This window comes from Scyliorhinus torazame, chromosome 10 (assembly GCF_047496885.1).
Source record: "Scyliorhinus torazame isolate Kashiwa2021f chromosome 10, sScyTor2.1, whole genome shotgun sequence".
Taxonomy (NCBI): Eukaryota; Metazoa; Chordata; class Chondrichthyes; order Carcharhiniformes; family Scyliorhinidae; genus Scyliorhinus; species Scyliorhinus torazame.
The window spans coordinates 207,952,770-207,965,282 of record NC_092716.1 but is presented as its reverse complement, the minus strand read 5'-3'; the positions used below and the strand labels follow the sequence as shown (position 1 = coordinate 207,965,282).

The following is a 12,513-nucleotide window of genomic DNA, read 5'->3' as shown; positions in this document are numbered from 1 at the left end:
ATAATATTTGGGATAGTCTAGGATACACAAGTGTTGGTGATAATGAAGGATACACAATTATAACAGGAATAACGGAAAATATGTAATTATTGGGAAGAATAGAGGATACACAACATTGAGAATAAAGGAAAGTACACATTACTGCGAATAAAGGAAAATACAGAATTCTAGAAAGACGGTAAGAAGAAAACAAAGCTGGGAAAAAAAAGAGAAAATAAGATAAAAGTAGAATGAAGAAAATAATCAGGGCACAGCAGAGCAATGCAAAGGAAAGGGAGAAAGAAGGAAAAAGAGAAATGCTGAAAATAAGAACGAAGGAGGGGGGAATGAGAAAAGATCAGAATTAAGAAGAGGAAAAAGAAGTACGAGGGAAAAATAGATGAATAAAGAAAAGGTAAGGGTAAAGTTATGTTATCCTACATACCTTCTTCAGCAACCTCTTCTGAAGATGGTGTTAGCATGTAGCAAGCAGACAAGCAGCAGTGCAGAGAATAGAAAGGCATAAAATAGAAAAGCAGAAAAGGAACAATATTGACATAAATGTTATAAGTTATATCAGGAGACACCAGTATATAATTAAAGAAACATCTGCACAAGAGCACAACACTGCACCCTGACAGCATTAACATAACTGTCACTGCAATTCACTTCAGCATGCACAAAAAACATCTGATTGTTGAAATAAACACCAACTTTGTTACACATGAACTGAAACAAAAAAAAATCGCAAGTATCCACAAGTATCATTCCAACACCCTTAAATTCCTGACATTTCAGGTTTACCCCTTTGCTAATGGCAATCAACTCACCCTATATGTAAATTCTATTTAAATGCAGAACCATTTCCCTTTTCACTAATATTAAGCTTAACATTGAAGTTCTTATTGCAGAAATTCCGTGAAAAGAAAATCTGTTCACTGTTGTAGTTACATGAAATGATAGTTGATCAGGCGCATATGGCACAGGGCAGCAAGAGTAGGCTGTACCATTCTTGGTCAGCTTACAGCAGAACCTTTACCTTCATTGTCTTTGAAATGGGGGAACAGTGCAAATGGCAAAAGTCCACAGTGAACAACGCTACCAGTGTTGAAAATAATAGTGGAAAATGTAGGATGAATGAGGAAGCAGTGACTACTAGATGTCAAAGTGGATTTTGAAAATCTGAAGGTTTTAGAGTTAACAGGTCTTTAAGAATAAGGATTGTGAATTAGTGAACAGTTATAGTTACAATGGAACCCACTTAAAATCAGTTTTGACAAATTGCACCTATAAAGAAGTCCATATCATGCTCAAGATCAAACTTTTCTAACAGATCAAAAGCATTTTCATTCACTGTTTAACAACACACTCAAGATTAATTCTATGACATCAAAACTTGGTTACAATTGAAACGTTAGTTACAGATTCGCTCAGCACTCATTTACAATTGCATCATTATTTCTATTTCCAAATTCAAATTAATGTGAAACCATTATATATGCAAACACTTTCTATAAGTATTTAGGTACTTGAGTCTAATTTGTTCTGACACTCCACTTTTATAACCACTCTCTTTGTCCTTGTGACATCCTGAACACACACAACCTAAGTTTGTACCAGGGAACCAATATAAACATTTCTTCTTGAAAGTAATTTGGAAGGGGTTGATCTTGTGGCACGGTGGCACAGTGGTTAGCACTGATGCCTCACAACTCCAGGATCCAGGGTTCAATTCTGACCTCAGGTGACTGTCTATGTGGAGTTTGCACTTTCTCCCTGTGTCTGTGTGGGTTTCCTCCGGGCGCGCCGGTTTCCTCCCACAGTCCAAAGATGGTGCAGGTTAGGTGGATTGTTCATGCTAAATTGCCCCTTTGTGTCCAAAAACGTTAAGTCGGGTAACTGGATTGGATTGGATTGGATTTGTTTATTGGCACGTGTACCGAGGTACAGTGAAGAGTATTTATCTGCGAGCAGCTCAACGGATCATTATGTACATGAGAAGAAAAGGGAATAAAAGAAAATACATAATAGGGCAACACAACATAAACAATGTAACTACATAAGCACTGGGTTACGGGGATACAGTGGAAGGTTTAAAGTAGGGTGGTCTTTCCAAGGGCCGGTGCAGACTCGATGGGCCAAATGGCCTCCTTCTGCACTGTAAATTCTATGATTACCTAATTAACTGCAATCTATTGCATATATCAGAATTTCACTTGTTTTTGTTAGTCAGATCACAGTGTAAATAAATGTATCCAATAGCCTATTTTTTAAAGTTATCTATTACTTTTGCTGATGTTTAGGTAAATGCAGGTGTTCGATACTTCATGCTGTGATTTGATTTAAAAGTTGGCACAACATGTCACACATTTGTTTGTTTTTATACACACAGTGAAAACATACACCTACAACAAGATCTATTTTTTCAACAGGCAATTAAGATGTGATTTCAAGAGAGTTCCACTGCAGTTGTTATTTAGCAGTTATGTGTGTGTGTCATAACTGGTAAAGATGAAGGGTTATCCCCTTGGGGGTGTGCCGAATGAGTTCCACAGCTGAACTAAGGTAGGTAAGGGGAAATACTCAAAAGAACATTTTCTCTGATCGTGTATGGTAAGGGATGACTAAACAAAAAAAGGGGGGGGGACATTGGGGGGGAATCCCAATGGGTAAGTTACTCGAATCTCCAGCCTGAATCTGTGGCCCTTGCTCAGTCAGTCTTGACTCAAACAGAATGGTGGGAGTATTACAGTTGTTCCCTTGCTTTGAGCTAGGGACAAGAAAAATGTTGAACACCGCTTCCCACTCATTATCCCTGTCAATAACCTCTGCTGCAACTCCATGTGTAGGTGGTAGGTGAGGACAAGATAAGGTTCTGCTGTGATGCTCTCCAAAGTCAGATAATCTCTTAACATACCCTGTCTGGGCTCACATATGAAGAAGTTTGCTTGGGCAAGGTATAGGAGTACAAATAGAACTTGTGCTGCTATAGGTAAAAAAAAACACTGAAGTGCTTGCCTTTCATGATATTACAATATTAAGAGTGCTGGAATTGTTTTGTAGTGTTATGTTATACAAGTAAAAGATGCCCGTGGGCAAAACGAAGAGAAATTGGGAATCATTATCATTACCTCCCTCTTCATGTTCTTCATGTTCTGTAATCCAACACCAAAGATAATAGATGGTGATTAATCACAGCAAACCCAGTCTTCATTACTTACACTGCCTTCACCACGGGCATCAACTACAAGATCCATAGAGAAAATTCGAACCAATAGCCAGCTGTAAATTGGAGAAACCGAAAATGCTCCACCTAGAAGGTCCCAGCTTTCATCCCTAGTCTGAGAGGAGTGAAGGGCTCCCCGTTAGGGTACAATTTGGGAGACTACAATTAACCACAGCATCCTAAAGTAGACAGAGCAAAGAAATCTGGCAGAAATCCTGTTCAAGACTTCTGCTAGAAATTGTACATGTGGTAAGATCAGGTCAGAACAGGATCAGATATGTTTGGGATAACTTGTCTGACCTGCCAACACTCACTGCTCAGGTTCACACAAGAGGAGTGCCACTCAAGCAATGTTCCAGAGGCATGATTGGATTCACTGGTATTAGGGTATGATTAAATAGCCTGCTAATACTCATTAGCAAGGCTTGAGTGGAAGAATGGCTTCGAACATCGCTGCAAGGAGTTGTCACTTGTTAGCAAGGAGAGAAAACTGGCGGAAACCATTTTTTTTTCAATTTAAGACACCCAATCCACAAAACAATTTGTAACAAACTTTAAAAGTATATCAAACAAGATACAAAACGCTACTTGTGCAGACCAATAGAGAATAAGCTAAAAGTCAAAGTAATGCAGAGGGAAGGGGGAAACGGAAGACATAAAATTTCCATGAACCAGAACATCTCTCTATCCTTGATGACAGCTCATGCAGACTTCAGTAGTGTCAAGAGAATACCATCAGATCCAAGCTGAGTTTTCAGTTCAGCGACTGATGCTTCCAACCTCGGAGAAATATATAGTACACAATACTGCAAAACATTCAAGAAAAATTACAAAACAAAAAAGAAATTAAAACTATTTTTGAAAAATTGCTAACCATGTATATTCCAAATCAATATAATTAAAGACTAAAATATTCAATAAATCAACACTAAAGCAGAGAAAGGAATGCATCAAAGGGCATATGGAACCATATAAACCGAGTGAATCCTGAATAATGGAGCATTGAAATAATTGCTGGCAATTGTTGAAGCCGTTCATAGAAGTATATTTTAGATGCCATCTCTATCTATATACATATAAATAAGTACATTTACATAAAATAATGTACAGAATAATTGAAGCAGAGATTTATTTTAAATATGAGATTTTTTAAATAGAGCTTTGCCATTGCAACTAACCAACTCAATAGAAATGTTGTTGATTCTTCTCATAGTTAACTATTGTAAGTCATGTATACATACAGATGCACAGTGCGGGCAATCATCAGGTAAAGTTCTATCTCCCAGACACAATCAGTGACTGCAATCACTCTGCTAGATGCCGCAGTCTTGTTTGACAACACAGCGGTCAATTGATACAAAGAGATACGCAGAACTTTCAACTATGGCAGGAGCGTAAAGTGAGTGAGGTTAAATCGGCTGACTATTACGCGCCCTGCCCAGTTTCCCATTTTGTCTCATTAAAAGTTTGATTTTTTTATATAAGTATTGAAATTTTTGTGAAAAGAAAAATAGCGATTCAATTGCAAACAATATAAAAGCATCACTCTGTATTCTTGCCACACCCTCTGCCATTATTTTTGTTATTCTTATAATAAATAAAGTATATTTTTAATGAAGTACAGCCAGCCTTGCTAATACTTCCTCTATCACGTTTTTAACCAATTTACAAAGAGTTCTAAAGTAAAACAAACTTAAAAGTATTTTTGAAAAATTCATAACTATATTAATTCCAAATATTAAACAAATTAATATTAAAGCAGGGAAAGGAATGCAGAAAAGGGCATATGGAAACATATAAACCGAGCAAATCCTGAACAATGGAGCATTGAAATAATTGCTGACAATTGTTGAATATAAGATATATAGGTATATCTTAGATGCCATTTTCTGCTTCCCTTTTCACTGGCCTCATCAGCTCTGAAATAAAGTTTAGAGGGTCAATATTAATTTGCCAAAATGAATGATAATGAGAAAGTAACAAGCCCAAGATGCCATCAGTAGACTTACTCCTTGTTAACACCATGCGTCTGTCTGCAGCCACTTCTACTGAGGTAATACATGTTTCAGGTGAAAAGCCTTTTTTAGCATGTACACTGGACTCTGATTGGCATTTTAGGACTGAACTAGTCAGAGTACGCCCCATTCACATCTTGACCAATTTATCTGATGACATGGCTGAAGAGACCAGTGAAAAAGGATGTACCTGAGACACTGAATGGGCTAACAATTGATAAAGAGGTAATGTAAAGGTTGACTGTACTTAAAGTTGCTAAGTCGCCAGGACCAGCTAGAATGCATCCAATGATACAAAGACGGATGGATGCAAATTGCAGAGGTCCTGGCTATAATTTTCCAATCATCTATACTTACAAGGATAATGATAGAAGTTTGGACAATGGCAAGTGTTACACTCTTGTTCAAAAAAGTGGGTCAGGATAATCATAGCAATGACAGGTCATTCAGTTTAACATTGAGGGGAGGAGTGCATTAAGAAATGATAATCCAGGGCAAAATTGGGCAAATGTGGATTAATTCAGGAAATGCAGCACAGGTTTCTTAAAGGCAAATCCTGATTAAATAATTTAATTGAGTTTTGTGATGAGGTAACAGGGAGGGTTGAGGTGGGTAATGCGGTTGATGTAGATTTCCTAAAGGCATTTGATAAAGTGTCACATAACAGATTTGTTGAGACCCGTGAAATAGATGGGACAGAGATCACATGGATGTGATGTTTGCTGAGTGACAGAAAAGAGGAAGTCATGGTAAAGGTTTATTTTTTGGACCAGAGGAAATCTGTAGAGCTCCCTAAGGGTTGGTATTGGGACGTCTGCTTTCCTTGATCATCAGTAATGATCTAAACTTGGATGTACAGGGCACAATTTCAAAATTTGTGGTTCACACAAAACTTTGAAGTGTTGCAAACTGTGAAGAAGACAGTGATAGACTGCAAGGGGGCATTGGGCAGGTTGGTGGAATGGATGGACAGGTGACAGATAACATTTAATGTTAGAAGTGAAAAGGTATACATTTTGGTAAGAAGAATGAGGAAAAGCAACATAAATAAAGGGTGTAATTCTAAAGGAAGCACAGGAATTGAGAGGCTTGGGGATACATCTACACAAGTCATTGAAGGTGGCAGTGCAGGTTGATAAAAGTGATTATAAAGGAATATGTGTTCTTCAGCCATATAAACAGAAGGATAAGAGTACAAAAGCAAGTAAGTCATGATGATTTTTTATAAAACACTGGTTTGGCCTCAAATGGAACATTGTGCCCAATTCTGGGTACCACATTTTAGGAAGGATGTGAAGGTTCTGGAGAGAGTGCAGAAGTGACTCACCAGGATGTTTCCTTTAATGGAACATTTAAATTATGAAGAGAGGTAGGATAGGCTTGGGTTGTTTTCTCTGGAGCAGAGAAGATTGAGGGGTGACCTGATCAAGTGTACAAGATTATGAGGGGCGTGGACAGGGTGGATAGGGAACAGCTGTTCCCCTTAGTTGAAGGGTCAGTTATGAGGGAACATAAGTTCAAGATTGGGGCAGGAGGGTTAGGGGGGAGTTTGAGGAAAAACCTTTTTACTCAGAGGGTGGAATGTACTGCCTGGGAGGGTGGTAGAAGTGGGTTGCCTCACATCCTTTAAAAAGTACCTGGATGAGCACTTGGCACATCATAGCATTCATGGCTATGGGCCAAGTGCTGGCAAATGGGATTAGGTAGGCAGGGCAGGTGTTTTCCATGTGTCGGTGCAGACTCTATGGGCCTGAGGGCCTCTTCTGTGTGGATTTAGTCTGTGATTCTGTGAAAAGACTTATGAGAATGGTTGCAGTGATGAGAAACTTCAGTTTTATGGATATATTAGAGAAGCTAGAGTTGTTCTCCTTTCAGAAGGATGAGAGGAGATTTGATAGAAGTGTCCAAAATCATATGTGGTCAAGACAGGAAGATTGAGGACCAGAGGATATTGGTTTAAGGTGAATGGAAAAGGAACCAATGGCAACATGACAAAAAATTGTTTTTACCCAGCAAGGAATAACTCTGGCAGAGAGTTAGCATAGACAAATGGGGCCAAATGGTCTCCTTCTGTCCTTGTAACCATTCTTTGGAGAGGTAAATTTCAAATTATTTTTTGTGGGACAGGGAGGAGCAGAGTACTCCATCAAAGCCCACAAAAATAAACTGGGCCACTGCCACCTTGGGCTACATTTCTCATCACCAAATGTACCTTGTTCCCAGACCACTCAATATTGAACCAGTCTGAATATGCCGAGCTGACCCGCAATACCCGCCTGGCCCTGCTTCTACTTCTCAGAGTGGCTCTGGCCTCTTCGCTGTTGGAACCAGTGGGGTGCTGGCATGCGCCACAACTTCAAACCAACCCTCAGACAATTCATGTCGAATTTGAAATCATTTAAAATACTGCGCAATAATCTACTGGGCCAAAAAGTGAACATAAAGCAACAAATTGTGACTAACTGGGCACTATAATATAATAAAATCCTCATGCTGCAACAAAGAGATTTTTGCAGTGATTGCTATACGAGTGTGTGTACAAAGCTTGGCTTCACTCCATCTGTGCATGCCAGCCAAAGGATGGACTCACTTACCTTCGTACCTGCAAAAGAGGAGAAAAGAACATAGGGTTATTCACAGACAAAACAAACAAGTAGAGTCACATTGACATCGATCTGCTTAAAACGGTTCAAACGCAAAAGTGAGATTGTGCTCATCCCACCTTAACTGGGTCATCCCAAGCATTAGTTAAGCAAAGCTATAATACTTCAAATAAATACTTACACTTCTTCAGTGTCAGACATTTTGAGATGAGCCCCTTAGATCTGTAAAAAAACAGAAGAGGGAATCTGTATTAGAATGGGCCACAGCATGCAAAGACCATTGCCTTCGGTCTTAGCATTTGAAGTAGGCAGACATGTAATGAAAACCACCAGCCAGAAATAGCCTCATTAACAGTGCAGAGCTCATGTCTCCATCACCAAAATACAGGACAGATGGATAGGGGAGATATTGAGCACTGTCGCCGCCATACAGGGGCCTGCAGAGCAGTTGGACATACAGACAGGGCGAGCTGTCACACTGCTGCTTCCTGGACTTGTTCACACACCCTGATGCGATTATCCATTGATATTTTCTGTACACCCCATACCCCCACCCCTCCCCACAACCCCCATGGGCCAACCACACAACCATTTGGGAATAGCAAGCTTGTAGTCCGTGCTGGCACTGTACACCAGGAGCGTGGATGAACATTTTATATTCCAACCATTGAAATCGCCAAGTGAGCCAGGTTCTGGGCCTTGGAAGTGTAAAGCCAACAAGAAAATGTAATTTCATTTTATAGACGTGGGGGGAGGTATATCTATAATATGCACCGTAGATGGAAGACGCTATGGTGGTGCAAACTTGGAAATATATCCAACCTTTCCGTCCAAATTAGAATACATTAATGCCAAAAGGATATCCCACCCCTCCCCCCAGCAAGATCTGAAATAAAACCAGGAAACGGTGGAAAATCCCAGCAGGTCTGGCAGCATCTGTGGAAGGGGAAACAAAGTGAAATGTTGCACGACGAGGCTGCAAGGAGAGCAAGTATTCAGGTGCACCATCCGTCTAAAGGTTGCTGGCCAACCAAACTCCTCAACATCCCTCCCCTGCTCCAATCTGTGTTGCTGGTCTTACGCAGAAAATCTCGCGCTTTTTCCCGCTGTAACTTGGGCGGTAAAGCTGCAGAAATCCAAAATAAAGGGCTGTCGTGTTTACGCCATTTCAGTTTTTGCGTCTGGCTCTCCTGCTGAACGGAAAATTCCGTGAAAATTCACTTTCTGTGACAACGAAATTGCGCTTTGGATTTCAAACTGCAAACCCCTTCGTTTAAATTATTGCAGCAATCTCCTTTAAAAAAAAATCGTCAGGCTGTCACAGAGTTAACTTTTTTTTTCGCTTTCTTGTCTGTCCCTCTCTCCCTGGAGGCAGTGTTTGGTGCTGAGGTCCAGTCCGGGCTCTGGAACCTCGCACTAGCGCTTGTTCCAGCGAGGCGCCAGTAAGTGGGCCAGAGGCTATTTAACTGGAAGGGCATCACACCCAAGTCCTGACTGTGGCCAGGTTGCAGCAGAAACTGGGACCCCAAACTGGCTTCAGGTACAGAACTGAGGTAAAATAAAGCAAAGGAACGGGGGGGGGGGGGGGGTCTGACATTTGAGGCATTTTTAAACACGTCCTCAAATCAGAAAATTGCCCCGCCACCCCTCGCAAAAAAAAATTCTCATTCGTAAAGCACTTTTTTACTTGAATGTCTCATATTACGTGTTTCAAATGCGTGTTTTGATGGTTATCCAGCTATAGAAACAACAGAGGCACATATAGAAATAACTGATGTTGAAAAGACAGGTGAGCAATTCTTTCCACTCCGCTCAATCCTGTTTCCCTGGACTAGGACAGGGGGTAAACTTCAATGACTTAATTGGCTGTGAAATATTTTGACACCTGCTCTGGTTGTGAATAATTTTTTTAAAGCTTCATATAGCTCGTGTCGTTCTAACCTCGCAGATACTGCCTCAGAGGGCAGAGTGTGTGGACACATTTCCATTTATAAACGTCTTTAGGAAAAGGTTCCGCGGGAGATAGGGGAGGCTAACAGCTGGGAATGCGCAACTCCTGCACTCGCAAGATCCTATTTCCACGTCTTCAGCTTGGAAGGATCACTGGAATATTTCTCGCCGGCTCCCCCCCCGTTCTCCTTCCTAATTAGGCGATGTCTTCTCAAAGTCCAGATAAAGTAATCCACGTCTGGGACACGGCTTGGCCAACAGCTGCCTCCCGTTCCACAGGCTGCGGATCAAACCTTGGCTAAAGTAACATTCAATCAAACGCCGCACATTCGGAGTATTTCAAACCAGAACATTAAATGATTCATCGTCAGATACCCAATTCGCCCGACGCCAATAAGCCCTTTCTGGAGCCAGTCTAATTTATTCTGTGTCTTGTCCTGAACGAGTGGATTTTGCTACATCGCTCTACCTGCCTCCAGATGTTTGAGATGTCTCACTTACAGAGTTGAGAACAGATCTCCTCTGGCTCAGTTATTCATTTTCTACTCTGTCTCACTCGATCTCCATCTTTCTAGCTCCCCATCTTTCTTTTCCAAGTCCCTCTCTATTCTCGAGATCCTCCCATGTTTCTAATTCAATTCTCTCTCTGTGCAATCGTGTTGATAAGATTCAATCCGAATCAAGGTTTCTTTCAAACCTGCTACCGGACCCAGCACTGTACAATTTTCGATAATGATGTTTTCTCTCTCTCTCGGGAGCCTTACATACAAGCATGGGAATGCCACACAGACTATCCCTTCCCACCTCCTCATCACCGCAGATATCCACATTCTCACACCCGGACAGAGCAGCGGGTGTTCACACACATCGAAATCATTTGTTACAGTGGTAACCCTTCATTTTAAATTTCAAAAAAAAGTTCCCAACATCAGACGGAGGCAGCCAAGTCCCACGACGGTTGTCTTTTGGACTCATTTGAGACAATTAAGATGAAACCCCACTATCTACCCTGATGAACCAGATTCAGTCACGTTTTGGGGGGTTCTCAAACATGCCAAACGCCAAGCAGCCGAATGGGTTCCCGCCATTTAATATTCGTCCCAGGGCTAACTAAACACCCGATCAGGTAAATGACATCCAGAAAGTGTCCAACTTGGAGGCTGCACATGAATAATGGTTAGAGTTAACAGCAGCTATGGTTGATTGATCAGCTCGACTGACAAATATCTAAAGATTCACACCATGGTGTATTTTAAATCACATTGCTGTTCAACCCGGTTCGCTGCTAAGATTGGCCGTGATTTTAAGAAATTGGTCCAGAGAGCGCTGGTTGAAGGATCTTACCACAAGGTGAAGCTGGAGGAGGGAGGATTCCTGGTGGCTGTGATCAGGCAGTCGGCTCTGCTGCACTCCACAAAGTGACTAGTCCACATCTTATAGTGAAATCCGAGCCGCCGGGGAGCCGGATTGGTCCCAACCACTTGAAGAACACGGGGGGAGGGGAGAAAAAAAGTTTCCAATTTTAGCAGAAGTTCGACAAGATGCAAAGGAGGGAAGCGGTAAGTGAGGAGACACTCATTTGGTTATTTGTGGAAGCGAAGCAAGCAGAAAGGAACATCTGCCGGATTTGGAGAGGGGAGGGCACACCCAATCCCTCCCCCCCCCCCCCTCCCTCCGAGAAAAAAATCCGGAATATGTTCTATTCTTACCTGTGCTACTGTCTAGGTAACTTCTCTGCAGAGGCTGACTGATCTGCTGTGTATGTCCCCAAGACTTTTGGCGCCTTTGCTTCAGATTTCCAGCCTGTGTAGTTTTATTTTTGAATACACAGACAGAATTCCGAAGGAGAGTCATTTTGGAATTTATAGGTTTCTGGGTTTTATAGATCTTAAAATCTATAAGGCGTTGCTGGACAGATTGGGGAAGGTTAGCTCTGAGGTAATTAAATTAAGATTGTTTTGGAACTGTTTACAGTATTGGGATGTGTGAAGCCATTGCCTTATTTTAAGTGTACTTCCATTTCGTTTGATTTAATTTCCTATTTCATTATAAACATTTACTTTGAAAAACAAAATGGGCGGCACAGAAGCACAATGGTTAGCACAGTTGCCTCACAGCTCCAGGCTCCCAGGTTCGATTCCTGGCTTGGGTCACTGTCTGTGCGGAGTCTGCACGTTCTCCCCGTGTGTGCGTGGGTTTCCTCCGGGTGCTCCGGTTTCCTCCCACAGCCAAAGATGTGCGGGTTAGGTGGACTGGCCATGCTAAATTTCCCTTAGTGTCCAAAAAGGTTGGGTGGGGTTATAGGGATAAGGTGGAGGTGGGGGCTCTTTCCAAGGGCCTGTGCAGACTCGATGGGCCGAATGGCCTCCTTCTGCACTGTAAATTCTATGATTCTATGAAACCAAAAAAAAGTCCTGGAGAAACTCAGCAGGCCTGGCAGCATTTAACCAGCAGTTTATGTTTTTTTAATTGAATCCAAAGATGTGCAGATTAGGTGGATTAGCTATGCTAAATTGCCCTTTAGTATCCAGGGATGTGCGGGACAGATGGGGTTAAGGGGTTGCAGAGATAGAACGGGAGCCTGGTTAGGATGCTCTGTCAGAGGTTCGGTGCAGATTCGATGGGGCGAATGGCCTCCTTCTGCACTATAGTGGTCCTATCATTCTAAATGCACGTGCAATGTGTGTGTGGGAGCTAATAAACGGAGCCCCCTACTAACTGATCTACCCCAGAACTTGAC

The 12,513-nt window shown here is 41.6% G+C and overlaps 1 protein-coding gene across 16 annotated transcripts in view; it reads right to left on the bottom strand.

The window, feature by feature from the left end:
- Positions 1–12,513, bottom strand: part of tnnt3a (troponin T type 3a (skeletal, fast)) — an 80,309-nt gene that overhangs the window by 42,466 nt on the left and 25,330 nt on the right. For 7 of the 16 annotated variants that reach the window (XM_072466318.1, XM_072466319.1, XM_072466330.1 and 4 more), the window contains exons 2-3: positions 3,111–3,136; positions 425–442 (exon numbers count right to left, since the gene is read on the bottom strand). The exons of 1 other annotated variant lie outside the window; for it this stretch is intronic. The gene's annotated coding sequence lies outside the window, so the exon portion shown is untranslated. Of the gene's footprint in view, positions 1–424; positions 443–3,110; positions 3,137–12,513 lie in introns of those variants that run through there. 8 more of the 16 variants (XM_072466320.1, XM_072466321.1, XM_072466326.1 and 5 more) reach the window with 2 other exon arrangements.